This window comes from Ursus arctos, unplaced genomic scaffold, assembly GCF_023065955.2.
Source record: "Ursus arctos isolate Adak ecotype North America unplaced genomic scaffold, UrsArc2.0 scaffold_3, whole genome shotgun sequence".
Lineage (NCBI taxonomy): Eukaryota > Metazoa > Chordata > Mammalia > Carnivora > Ursidae > Ursus > Ursus arctos.
Window position 1 is genome coordinate 33832495 of NW_026622985.1, and position 14673 is coordinate 33847167.

General features: G+C 38.9%; 1 protein-coding gene and 1 non-coding gene across 5 annotated transcripts in view; both read right to left on the minus strand.

Moving 5' to 3' along the window:
- CDK6 (cyclin dependent kinase 6) overlaps positions 1-14673 on the minus strand; it is a 240845-nt gene that overhangs the window by 188833 nt on the left and 37339 nt on the right. The window lies entirely within an intron of this gene.
- LOC113267460 (U6 spliceosomal RNA) lies at positions 13357-13459 on the minus strand. The gene has a single exon (XR_003320809.1). It is a non-coding gene; the product is annotated as a U6 spliceosomal RNA (small nuclear RNA).

A 14673-nucleotide genomic window follows, 5' to 3' on the forward strand; every position in this document is an offset into this window, starting at 1 on the left:
ACCCCCATCACTGTGGGAGTACAAACTGGTAAAAACAACCACCAAAAAAACCACCAAACCAAACCAAACCAAACAAAAACCTTTTGGAGAGTAATCTGGCAAGATAGGTAGATAGATACATAAACAGATACACAGATCACATGGCCTTTAAAAAGATGATTCAGATTCATATTTACTGAACATGGAAAGGTATTCATAATATATTATTAAAAGAAAATGCAGGGGCGCCTGGGTGGCACAGCGTTTAAGCGTCTGCCTTCAGCTCAGGGTGTGATCCCAGCGTTATGGGATCGAGCCCCGTATCAGGCTCCTCCGTTATGAGCCTGCTTCTTCCTCTCCCACTCCCCCTGCTTGTGCTCCCTCTCTCGCTGGCTGTCTCTCTGTAGAAAAAATTAATAAAATCTTTAAAAAAAAAAAAAAGAAAATGCAGGTTTCAGAAAAATACATACAGTTTGACTCCACATGTCTAAACAAAATGGTAGAAAGATAAATCAAGATGCTAAGGGTAGTTATCTCTGGGTGATGAGATTGCTGAGCTGTGTTTCCTGTTATTTGCCTCTCTAGACTTTCTACAATGAGAACGTATCAATTTTTAAGAATAAAAACAATGACCATTTTAAAAACAAGGATTATAAAAGCTCCTTTTCTCATTTAAGTTTTCTTTCTTCCATCACTCATATACTTTTCTTCAATCTGCTCCTCTGAGTTACTGAGAAAAGCCTGATACTCAATCCTGAAATGGCAAGTTTTTAAAATTAAGTATGTTAACAACTTAAGTTCTTAAATTGGCTCTAGGAGAAAAAAAATAACATGTATGCATTACGGCCTCACTGAAAGGATGAGATTTTAATCTTCCTCCAGTATGGAGCAACTCCATAAAAAAGCATGTAGGAAAAATAAAACTACTTTTCTGATGCCTGGCTAATTGTTAGGTCAAAAGTAACAGAATTACCATGAAATAAAAGAGAAACAATGACAGCTCACAAATTCTTTAAATTACTCTAATATTTATCATACAAGCCAGGGAAAAATTCTGCATGGTAGAATTATGGAATTTTGAAAGTATGGGGAAATTTAGAGATTATCTGGCTCTGTACAATTGTTTTACAGATAAAGAAACACCAAGAGAATGCAGATGGGCAAAGCAACTGAAGGAATAAGACACCCGGGTCTCATGGCTAAGAATTCAGTGCCCTTTCTACTATAACAAGGTATAAGTAACCAAAATAACAAAAGCAATTTAAAAAAAAAAGTCATTATAAAAATTAACATCTAACATCTTATATTCTATTTTATTTTTTTAAGACTTATTTATTATAGGGGCGCCTGGGTGGCAAAGCGGTTGGGCATCTGCCTTCGGCTCAGGGCGTGATCCCGGCATTACGGGATCGAGTCCCACATCAGGCTCTTCCGCTATGAGCCTGCTTCTTCCTCTCCCACTCCCCCTGCTTGTGTTCCCTCTCTCGCTGGCTGTCTCTCTCTGTCGAATAAATAAATAAAATCTTTAAAAAAAAAAAAAAAGACTTATTTATTATAGAGTTGTGTGTGCATGTGCACATGTGTCCGGAGGGTGGGGGGAGGTGTTGGGAGAGTGAGAATCCTCAAACAGCCTCGTGAGCGCAGAGCTGATGCAGGGCTCCTCGATCCCAGGACCCTGAGATCATGACCTGAGCCAAAATCAAGAGTTGGCTGCCCAACCGACCGAGCCACCCAGGCACCTCTAACATCTTACATTTTAAAATCAGATCTATTCAAGCAAAATTTCCAGGAACTACTGTGCTAAGAACTGAAAAAAAAGGGGCACCTGGGTGGCTCAGTTGGTGAAGTGTCTGCCTTTGGCTCAGGTCGTGATCCCAGAGTCCTGGGCTTGAGCTCCATGTCAGGCTCTCTGCTAAGTGGGGAGCCTGCTCCTCCCTCTCCGTCTGCCTGCTGCTCCCCCTGCTTGTGCTCTCTCTCCATCAAATAAATAAATAAAATCTTAAAAAAAAAGAACTGAAAAAAAATCTATAAATATATTTTAAGGACATCAAGAAACTATAAAGATAAGAAGACAGAACATAGTTGGAAAAGTTAGAAGAACTGATCGCTCTATCAACTGCCAAATTTAGGCATCTGAAATTAGGTTGTTTTGTTCAGATGTAAAAATGTGTAATATTAAGTTATGATTTAGTATGCCTGCATATCAATTTTATTTTAGAGTTTAATCTTTTTCTAGGAATATTTCATATAATAAGGTAAATATTTCATGATGTTGAGAGCAATTAAAAACTAAAGGAGAAGAATTTGTAAATGTAGCTCCAATCCCATGTTCTCCAAAGAAGAATTTTTCTTTTGCAAACAACCATAGGAACAACTCGTCCTGAGACTGTCTGACTGTTTCAGGCAACTATCCATGTGAGAATTTTTGATACCTGATTCTTACCCATCATAAGCCCTCAAACTATTTAGAATTAAAGTTTTTAATGAAATTCTCTATAGCATGCACTGAACATTTTCTTGACTTTTAAAGCACAATATACTGATTGTGTTCCTCCGACGGATAAGTCACAGTAATTACTGTTATTATGAAATTACAATCGTTTAATTCAGCTGCATTATTATGATCCTTTATTTGAGTGCTTTCTAGGCACACTGACATGACGCCAGAAGATCCACATTGAGACACATTATAAATCAAACTGTCAAAAAACAAAAAAAGAATCTGGAAAGCAGTAAGGATAAACTACTTACCACCTACAAAGGAAACTCAGTACAATTAATAGCCAACATCTAATCAGAACCCCGGAAGACAGAAGGCAGTGGATGACACATTTAAAGTGCTGTGAGAAAAAAACCATTAACCAAGAATTCTATACCCAGAGAAACTATCCTTCGAAAATGAAGGTGAAATTAAGACATACTCAGATAAGCAAAAGCTGAGGGAGTCTGTTGCTGGTAGGCCTGCCCCAAAGAAATGCTAAAGGGAGTCCTTCAGGTTGAAATGAAAGGACAGGAGGGAGTAACTCAAAGCCATGTAAAGCAATTAGGAACACTGGCAAAGGTAACTAATTACTGGGTAAAAATTTAAAAAGCCAGCATTATTGTAGTTTGGTTTTGGAACTCTTTTTTTCCTAATATGATTAAAAAGACAAATGCATAGGACAATAAGTATCAATCTATGGTAATGGTCCTACAATGTATAAAGATGAAATGTGTGACAATAATAGCATAAAAGGGGACGGCTGGAGCTGTATAGGCAAAAAAAAAGGTTTTTATACACTGTAGAAGCTAAGTTAGTATTATTTAAAACTAGACTGTTTTAGGTTTAAGACGTTAATTATAATCTCCAGTGTAACCACTGAGAAAAATTCTTTGTTTTGAAACTATCTTCATGTCCTGAGAAAGATTTTCTTGAATCGTCTATCATTTATGAGCCCCTAGAGTGAGCCTAGGACTGTACCTGAGACTTTTCATATACAAACTCATTGAATTCTTTTAATATCCCAATTAAGTGGGCATTATTATTCTCATTTTACAGATGGAGAAACTGAAGCAAACACAGTAATTTGACCAGACGAGAGAACTGTAAGACACACAACCAGGATTTCAATTAGAACCTTCACGTGCTTCTTTCTCCTTGATCCGGACCTCCAATACCTAGAATCTCACGGTCCCATTCTCTTCCCACACAATGCACCACCACCTCCGCGACACAGCCAACAACAGATGATAACTATCTCCCTTGTGGCCAAGGCTTCATATAGTACCTAACGGTTGCAGAATCCCCAACCTGTCTCTCCAAAACAGTTCTCTCCCCCAAATACCACACCCAGTCACCTCTTGGACAACTTTAACCAATATTCTAAACATTTCAATTTCAAAGTGTTTAGAACGGAGCTTACCCCCCCTTGGTGAACCATACCACCAACCAACCAATTTTCTAAGCCCAGAAACCTTCAAGTAATCCTAGGTTCTTCCGAGACTCCACACATGCAATCGAGCACCAATTCCACCACCTAAATATTTCTCTATCCACGGCTACTCCCTGAGCTCAGGTACTCATCACTCTTGCCTAAACTTCTCTAGAGGGCCTTTATCCTGCTCCCTGCCTTGTGAAGACTTTCTGTACTCAGCCCCTCACTCCGGTCCGTAAACCTTCCACAGTGTATACCTGATCATAATACCAAACAAATGCATTCAGCCAACAAACATTTACTCAGTATTTGTTATTTTCTAGCACTGTACTGGGTGCTAGGGATAGAAAGATCAAAGGATAAAATACATTTTCTTAAGTTATTCAGAGTCTAGTGGGCAGGCAGACATGAAAAGATGAATTATCAACTAATCTGGAAATGCTGAGATAGAGATATATGCAAGGTATTTTAAGAGTAATAAAGGAGGCACCTGACTCAGACTTGTACGAAAGGGTTCATAGAGGAAGTGACAACTGAACTTACACAGGAGTTACCCAAGAAAGTGGTAAAGAAAGGGCACTCAAAACCAGGAGACAGTGTGAACAAAGGACAGCAAGAAATCCCACTAGAGAAAAACCTTGTATGCCAAAAGGAACTTTATCCTGTGGAAAATGGATATCTACTCCTGATTTTTAAATAGCTCATTCTGATGGGCGTGGGTAAGAGGGGAACAGTGGCAAGATGACCAGTCAGGAGACTGCTGCAGTTGTACAGGGAAAATAAAGAGGGCCTGTCCTAAGGAACTGGCAGCAAGGACGGAGAGGAGAGTACAGATTCCAGAAATATTTAGGAGGTTGAATTGGCAGGACTTGCTAAGTGTCTGAATGTGGCGGGGGTGGAGGGATGAGGAAGGAGGGGAAGCCAAGGATGACTCATAGGCTTTTGACTTTGGGGACTTGGTGCCACCCCATGAGATACAGCACTGTTCCCAGACCCTTGGTTTTCAGGGAACTGTAAAATTTCCAACAAATTTTGGGCTCTGACAGAATGTTGTCAACTAAAGACATAAATATACCCTACCATCTACTATCAACATCATTTCATTAGAAAAAGCACATTGTAACACCGAAAATGTAAACAGATTTAGCTTTCTGAAAAATTCACCACAGGGCCCTTATTTTTCTAATTTCATCACAGATGATAGAAAATTGGTACCAGGCCTCAGACCAAAACTGGGAAGCCCTGAGATGGAGATAGAGCAGAAGTCCATTCAGCAATAAGATGATGAGCTGAAGGCAGAGGAATACATAGTCCCTGCCCTCGCTAATTCTCCAGCCCTAAAGAGATGTCTATCTCCTATATATTAAGGGTTACAAAAGAGTTCAGAAGTTATGGAAGCCCTGCAGAAGAGGCACTGAAATGTGCCTGGAGGGGATATAGCTGGGGCGCAGAATCTCAAAGGATGATCTGGAATTTGCCAGATAAACAAGGGAAGTTTGGCATGGTCCGGGCAGAAGGAACAGCATGTCCAAAGGTATGTAGGTATGCAGGAAAATTCATATTTGGGGAATTGCGGATAGTTTGGCATAATGTGGTGATTATCTTGGAAAATGGCAAGAGAAGAGCTGGAAAAGTACACAGAAGTGAAATTACGAAGGGGTTGCTAATCCAGGCTAGGAAGTCTGGAAATTATCTTAGGAGCACTGGGGAAGAACCAAAGGATGTTACAGGAGGCAATGCCATGGCCAGATTCACCACTTGGAAATACCACTCTGACTGCAGAACAGAAGTTGGACTGTAGGGGATAAAACTGGAGGCGAGGAAAACAAGTTGGAAGTGTCTGCAAAAGCCCAGGTAAGAAATACAGATAAATTAAGGCAAGAGAAGCAGTAAAGAGAGAGATGAATACAATCAACAAATATCTCCTGAGCTCCTACTCTCTTCCGGGGATATCAATGTCAATGAGACAAGATCCCTGCTCCCTTAGAGCTTATTTTCTATTGATGTTCAACAAAAAGAGAATCATACTTCACACAAACATTTTGCAATTAAAAAATTTCACCATGTATCAAATGCTTTCACAAGTCTCTATATATGTATGTTCCTATATGATAAAACCATTTTTAAATTGCACTAAATCTACATAACTTATTAAACCATTTCCCTATTCTGGTAACATTGGCTCATTACCTTATGATAAATTCCTGTAAGTGATGCTGCAAAAATCAAGAGTTATATACTTTTCTGAATCAAAATATATATACTTTTAAAAAGTTCTTGATCCAGGGGCGCCTGGGTGGCACAGTCAGGTAAGTGTCTGACTCTTGGTTTCAGCCCAGGTTGTGATCTTGGGGTCCTGGGATCAAGCCCTGTGTTGGGTTCCACGCCCTGCATGGAGTCTGCTTGGGATTCTCCCCCCATTCTCCCTCTGCTCCTCCCCACTGCATGCATGTGCACTCTCTCTCTCAAAAAAATAAATCTTTTTTTAAAAAGTTCTTGATCCAAACGGCTTTATAGAAGACTGCATCAATTTATACTCCCACAGTAATATCTAGGAGGTAGAATCCCTAGGATTTGGTGGTCAACCAGGATGTAAAAGTTGAAAGAAGGGAAGATTAGAATGATTTTCAGAGTGCTGGTTTAGGCAACAACGTAGATAGTGGTGCTATTTCCAAACAGTAGAAGAAAAGAAGAAAAGAGAAAAGAAGATACGAGGAGTAATTAATGAGTTCTTTCCAGAAGAGATGGATTTGAGATGTTTATGACACTCAGGTGGTAATGTCCAAGGAACAACTGTAAACACATACTTGGAACTTTGGATACAGGTCAAGTAATAGTTTGGAAAGTTATTAGCAGAGGAGTGAGACCGAATCTCGGGGACTACAACATGCAAGAAGAAGAACAGCAGCCCTGAACGAATTAGAGATGAGCAAGAAAACAGCAGAGAAAATGTCACAAAAAACGAGGGAATTAAGAAAATAATTTTACTTACAATAGCATCAAAAAAAAACCACAACCAAAATATTTAGGAATAAATTTAAGAGAAGTTCACTGTACACTGAAAACCACAAAACAATGTTAAAAGAAATTAAAGAGGATCTACATAAATGGAAAGACATCTGTATTCATGGATGAGAGGGACTTGATATTGTTAAGAGGCAGTACTCCCAAAACTGATCTGTAGCTTCAATGCAATCCGTATCAAAATCCCAGGCTTTTAGCAGAAATTGACAAGCTGACCCTAAAATGCAAGGGGCTCAGAATAGCCAAAATAATCTTTTTGAAAAAGAAAAAGTTGGAGGACTTCTAAATTTTAAAACTTATTATACGCTATAGTATTCAAGACAGTGTGGTACTAGCATACAGATACATATACAGAGCAATGGAATAGAACAAAGAGTCTAGAAATTAACTCTCGTGTTTATGCTCAACCGATTTTCAACAAGCGTGTCAAAAAGTTGGGGAAAGAATAGACTCTTCAACAAATGATGCCAGAATAACTGGCTATTCACATGTAAAATACTGAAGTTGGACCCCTACCTCACAACATACATAAAAATAACTCAAAATGGATCATAAGCCTAACTGTGAGAGCTAAAAACTATAGAACTCTTAGAAAACAACGTAAGAGTAAATCTTTATGACCTTGAGTTAGGCAGTGATATCTTAGATATGACACCAAAGGCACAAACAATAGAAGAAAGAATAGATAAATTGGATTCATCAAAATTAAAGCCATTTGTGCTATAAAGGACATCACCAAGGAAATAAAAAGACAACCCAAAGAATGGGACAAACTATTTGCAAATCCTATATCTGGTAAGAGAATTGCGACCAAAATATATTTAAAAACTCTTTCAACTCAATAATCAAAAGACAACCGAACTTAAAAATGGGCAAAGGTTGTCAAATATACCTCAGTAAAGCTGAAAATAAAACAAAATAAAGTAAAATAAAAACGGGCACAGGACTTGAATAGACATTTCTCTAAAGACAGAATAAGGGCCAAAAAGCCCAGGAGAAGATGTTCACACATCATTAGTCATTAAAAAAATGCAAGGCAAAACCATGAGATACCATTTCATATATACCAAGATTGCTAAAATTAAAAAGATAATAAAAATATTGGCAAAGATGTAGAGAAAGTGGAACCCTCCCATAGTGCTACATTAGGGATATAATTAGGTGCAGCCACTCTGCAAAATTTGGCAGTTCCTCAAACTGTTAGGCATAGAGTTACCATATGATCTAGCAATTCTACTCCTCCATATATGCCTAAGAGAAATGAAAACATATGTCCACACAACAACTAGTATAGGAATGTTCACAGCTCCATTATTCATAATAGCCAACAACTGGAAACAAGGCAAAGTCCATCAGCTGATGAATGAATAAACAAAATATGTAATATCCATATGGTGGAATATCATTCAGTCACAAAAAAGAAGGAAGGATTGATACATGCTACAATGTGGATAACTCTTGGAAACATTATGCTAAGGGAAAGAAGCTGGTCATAAGACTATATACTGAATGATTCCATTCATATGAAATGGCTAGAATAGGCAAATCTCTAAGAACAGAAAGTAAATTAGAGGTTGCCTAGGGTGAGTGGTAGCAGGGAGATGGAAGAAATGGGGACTGACTGCTAATAGAGATGAGATTTCTTTTAGGGGTTAGGAAAATGTTCTAAAATTAGATTATGGTGAGCACAACTCTGTAAATATACTAAAATCACTGAATCACCCACTTCAAATGAGTAAACTGTACGGCATATCAATTATGTGTCAAAAAGCTATTTGAAAAAGAAAAAATAAGGGAAGAGACTATCTCCAAAAGAGAGGAGTAGTCAATGCCTTGTGTAACAAGGCAAAAAAGTATATTCTGCTCTTTAAAATACTTCCATTATTGTTTCTTGCCCACAGGACAAAGCAGCAGTACAAAAATCTAACATTTATTGAGCGCTTACTATATGCCAGCCATGGTACTAAGAACTTTATTGGAAATAAATAAATAAATAAATTTTTAAAAAAGAACTTTATCTGTGTCTATCTATTTAAACCTCTTAACCCTATAAAGTAGGCATCATCCTCTCTTTACAGATGAAAAGAACTAAGACTGGAAGATTCAGAGATTGCCTAGGGTCATAAAGCTTACAAATGAAGGGGCCAAAATCTGAACTCAGATAATCAGGCAGAGAACGCAGACTCTTAACCACCGCAACCTCCATTCCATGGCTTACTAAGGCCCTCCCGATCTGTCCCCAATAACCAATCCATTCTCATCATTTTTTAAAAAATTTTATTTATTTGAGAGAGAGAGAGAGAGCAGAGCGCGCGAGAGAAAGCACATGAGTAGGGGGGAGGGGGTAGAGGGAGAAGCAGACTACTCGCTGAGCAGGGAGCCCAACTCGGGGCTCGATCCCAGCACCCTGGGATCATGACCTGAGCTGAAGGTAGATGCTTAACTGACAAAGTCACTCAGACGCCCCTCATTTTCATCTTTTAACTAGATTCTATCCATCCTGAAGTACTTGCAGTTCTGAAATGTGCGTGGTTTTTGCTCTGTGCCTGAACACAAACTGATACCTCTGTGTCCAAAGCTGTCTTCCTCTCTGCCCACCTAGTGACTTCCTGTTCATCTGCAAAGACTGCTCAGGCGTGAGCATCCTCTGTGATCCTCACTCGTCTCCCTTCTCCCTTCCCATGTCCGGAGCCAGACTCCTATGTGTTAGAACAACATACTTGACTCATTGGAGGCGCTCAGCCTCCATCACTGAATGAATAAATAAATGAATAAAAATATTCAATTGTCCTATAAAAGAGCACACTGTATTTTTGGAAATAGCCTGAGCCAAGTCTGATAAATTAAGTGGGGGATCAGGCTGAGTAATATTCTTTTGGGTCCAAAAAGAGGTGTGATAATAAAGTAAAGATGTTGATTTTGGGGTTTGGCTCATAAAACATTTCTGAAGACAATTCCAAAAGAGTCTGAAAATGTTTTGCTCAATTAGAACAGAGCTAGAAAAACTGGACTGCCTCCCGTGGGACAAGATTTATTTGGTCATATAAGTTCTAGCATGGTGTTTTTCATTTTTTTCTTTGTCTCATTATTTTCAAGTCACACAGTATAAGGCAATTGCACTTTTATTAAATATATTTCATTTCCTAAACAGTAAGCCACGAAGTAAGTTATCCCCATTTCCCCCCGCATGCTTTCTTTCCTCGGTAACTATCTTGACATGCTAAAGAAATATTTTATCATCAGAGGGTGATTTTGCTTATTTCCAAAAGAGGGAAACAATTTGCTACTCTTTAATATAAATCTCCCCTTAACTCCAAGGAATGTCTTGCTCATGAAAGGAAAAACAAGGTCCAGAATCTATTAACTTGTGATCCATCGCCTTCGAAGCAATTTACATTCAGTATACATTTGAGTTCATTTAGCTATTAGAGTAAAGCCTAAATCCCCTGTGTATTTGCCAGTACAAAAAGAGACTTCAGCCAAAACTAGGTCACAAAATGTTTTAAAATGACAACATGTTTCACTCTTCCAACAGTTTGAGAAATTTCCAAGGAACTACAGAAAGAGAGCTTCCTCAAACAAACAACTTCTATATCCTCAATCACATCCGAGATAAGCCCTGCCCCAATCCGGAGTCAGAGCAGGACGAAAACAATAAAAGAGACCTAACCTGCGCCACAGCACACATCTGATCTTTCTGTTTCTTCGACGTCTCAATCTTGACACACCAATAAACCCATCCGTGATTCCGTCCAATTCTCTAAGCACAACTACCCATATATTTTAATGTAACCAGTTTCTCTTGTGTCAGAATTTTATAGATTTTTACATTATGCATATGGAAGTAGTATATACAAAGGTTAGAGCTCAGCACTGGCCTGCTAAACCCGAATCTGCTAACGTCAGTACGAGAGTTTCCTGGCTGCTAATAGGATATCACTTAAAAAATTTCCATTTTGTTGGGTAATGAACAATAGTTTTGAAAAATATGACCCTGGGAATGGACAATACTTATACAACTCCTAAAAGGTTACAGACATGTGGATATTTAATCACTGCCCTCTCGGCTTCTATTTCTTTGTTAAAAGTAAAACCAAAAAGCAAAACTGGCTACATAGCCCCCTTTAACTAACAGAGAAATGAGCAGATAACAAGTTGCTCTATGACGTCACCGTTTTTACCGACCTGATCTGACGTGCTGAAAGGACAATACCCCCGATAGCTCACACAGTCTCTTCTCAGTCTTTCTATTCATCCTTACAGAATAACCTGAGAGATAATCATATTTTGCAAGTGACTAAACGTTTAAATATTATTTACTGTATTTTATCGTTTCTGACCTCCTTCTTTGATATTTCACTTCTCTTTTCTTTGTTTTTCAGAAACATCATCTATTTCCCTTTCAGAATTAGAAGAGCAGTTTCTTAAAGAAAAACTGAGTTGGTAAGGGTAGGACATTTCCCCCTTAATACATATTATTTTTTAGATACTCGAAAGGAATTCATCCATGGAAATTCTAAAACAGGAAAGTATAGAATTTATAATTTAGTACTTGTTAACCATAGAGGTAAATAAAATACTAGAGAACTCTAAAATACTTCACTTAAATACTAGTTACACATTTTTCAAATACCACTATTACATGATATGCCAAAAAGTTATCTGTCGGAGGTTAGTTTTCAGTCAGGGATCTCAGTTTAATGAAGAGACACAAAAGTATGCCTAAGTAGGACGTGGGACAGAAAACATGTTAGCCCCTGAATCAAATGAGGGAACAACTCTGAGAGAGAAGTAGGGAAAATCAAAACGTAAGTGATGAGGATGAACTGCCAACAGCAAAGACCCAAGAGACTAGGAGCGCTTCAAATCTAAGGGACAGGACTGTGACGGCAACTAGCAGAGCACAGTGTCATCAAGTCAACTTACTTTCGCAGAAAGCCTCTATTTCATCTTTACAAAAGCAAACTCTGGAGAAGACCCAATTTGGCAGTGTGGCTCGGACCCTGTCACAGGTGAGGGAGTTTGTGTGACAAACAGAACTTCCTCCCCTACAGTCACAACGGGTGCGCTGAGCACAGGGTCGGAAGCCATCAGACGTTAAGATCATCAGCAGACTCCCCATCGGGGCTCCACACGCACGGTGCGACTGTCCCACTATAATCTGGCTCTCCCACAGATAAGCACGCAGGGAAGGCAATGCCTTGGTTGGCAGATCTGAGCACACTCGAGAAGTACAGCTTTTATTGGAAAAGAGTAAATTAACGTTTTGGTTCAAACCTCGGTTTCTTATGAGGTTGGCATGAACCTATCATCCCTGGACTCTCAATCCCTCTAGGTATACTAATAAAATTGGGCTTCCAGCCTTTAATGCCAGGCAGATCCTGGAACATGGCAACCACACCACAGAATTGGCTCCCTGTCTATGGGCAGCCAGCCATCATTCTGACTGACTCCTGAAAAGGCAACAGTGGTTACCTTGACCTTGAGACATACTTTTTCTTCACACTGTAACAGAAGGTTTCTGCATTTCGATTTCTAATTCATGCAACTTTTAAACTGTAAGAATAAAGACAATACCCCAGCACGTATTTACTCAGGTCTGCTAGAAGAACTTCAAAAGCGACCATCTCTTTGGGGGGCAGATAAGAGCACATTTGAGAAGGCTAATTCTTAGACCTTGTTTATACTGAAATGTTTTAATTATGAATTGCCTCATGGGGTGGGAAATGCTGGAGGGTGAGGACCAAATAATATAAAGTCCCTTGTGAGCCTTGACAAACACCTCTTCCTTAGCCTCCACTGAGAATCAGCCAATTAATCAAAGGTTCTTGGGCACCTTGGATGTGCCAACACTGGAGATAGGGCAGTTAGCAAAACTGTCCCCACATTATTGGAATCGCTATTCTGGGGAGCCGCTACTTCCTTCTGGGGTGTGCTGGGGTAGAAGTAAGATTGAAAATGACTCTTCCCGGGTGAGATTCGACTTTTCAAGTGAATTTTGTCAACGCAGTTACAGAGAATTTTGTTCCTGGCTTTAAACTATTCAAAACACAAATCTGTTCTATTCATCTGATGTAAGACTAAACAAAAGCATTCATTAATAAAAAGCAGAGAAGACATAATGCCAAAATCTTTGTATATTTTAGCGCATAATACATTTATCTTTTTCCAGGCAAATGGCAGGCAACTTGTTTCTAATTCAAAGAAAGATAATGGAAAGAACTGTTTACAGTAGAACAATCTTCAATAATTCAGAGCTTGATGATCTAATGAAATTACTTTAAAATGTCAAATGTCAGGATGCTGTATCAAATCTCCTCTTTTGCATTTCAACTCTAAGTTAACATTTTGAGGAAACAGGAATTCAACAAATAGTAACTGTTTTAAGCAAGACTCACCCAACTTTTACTAAGCCCTAGTTAAGTGCATTAATTTTTTTTTTAATATGGAATGCTTCACGAATTTGTGTGTCACCCTTTCACAAGGGCCATGCTAATCTTTCTATCATTCCAATTTTAGTATATGTGCTGCTGAATGAGCATAAATTTTGCCAGGCTGGCTATGTAAGAGCTCTTTTATGAAAAGTTCTTAAAAATACTTTATAGATATAAAGTATGTCACCCTGATTTTTAAAAATATCACACCCAATTTTTAAGTGTCTACACATAAGTTAATTAATCCACTCTTAGTATATGCCAAAAAATGATCTGTGTGTGTGTGTATAGCTTTTAAACAATAAACAAAGAACACAAAACAAGGAAACTACTTACTTGAAGGTAAACTCAGCAGGGCTGCTGTAAAGATGAAACCATTCATGACGGGCAAAATCGGGTGTGGGACATGTCAAGTGTTCAATTAAAGATTAGTTGGAAGATGATGATGATGATGAGTATGACTTATTCTTAAGAATTTTAGTTTTTATTTCATTTATTAGAACAATTTTTTTTTTAAGCATAAGGCTTCTCTTGAGGCATACCTTTAGCACATGATAAAGCCTTCATTTGTAGGTGAATGAAGGACACTCTCTCTATGCCTAAGGGACTTCAGGGGTGTTAATCACTTTAGATTCCTCCACCTGTTCAGGTCCCTCTTAGAGCCAATTTCTCCACTTCCCGGTCTTCAACCTGTGGCTCTTCTTCCTTCACCTTCTCTAACTCCGGACACTTCCTTCAGGCTTCACTTAGGGCTCCCAATTCCTCCCTGCTCTCTGCATATGGTCTTTTCTCGTAACAGAAGAAAATCAAAGCCATTTGCCTCATCCCCAGGTCTTCTGTCCCTCATGTTTCACAGGAAAGTATTCTCCTCTTCAAGAAGAGGTGTCCCCCACCAACTGTGCCCTCCACCCTCTGCTAAGTTCTTATTTCATCAACTTTTACTTTTTTTTTTAAGTATTTATTTATTTATTTATTTGAAAGAGAGAGAGAGCGCACGCACGCACACACGCAGAAGTTAAGGGAGAAGCAGGTGCCCCACTGAGCAGGGAGCCCGGTGCAGGGCTCGATCCCAGGACCCTGGGATCATGACCTGAGCAGAACGCAGACACTTAACCAACTGAGCCACCCAGGCGCCCCTCAGTTTTTACTCTTTATCATTCCTCTCCAATCTCTCCTCTGCATCTACAAACACACTCATATTTCCTTTGTATCATGACACCAAAAATGTTAAACCACTTTTATTTCAACCTGATTGTCATTCTACCAACATTCCATCCCCTCAATTTATGTAACGATAGTCTACTCTCGGTGCTACACTTTTC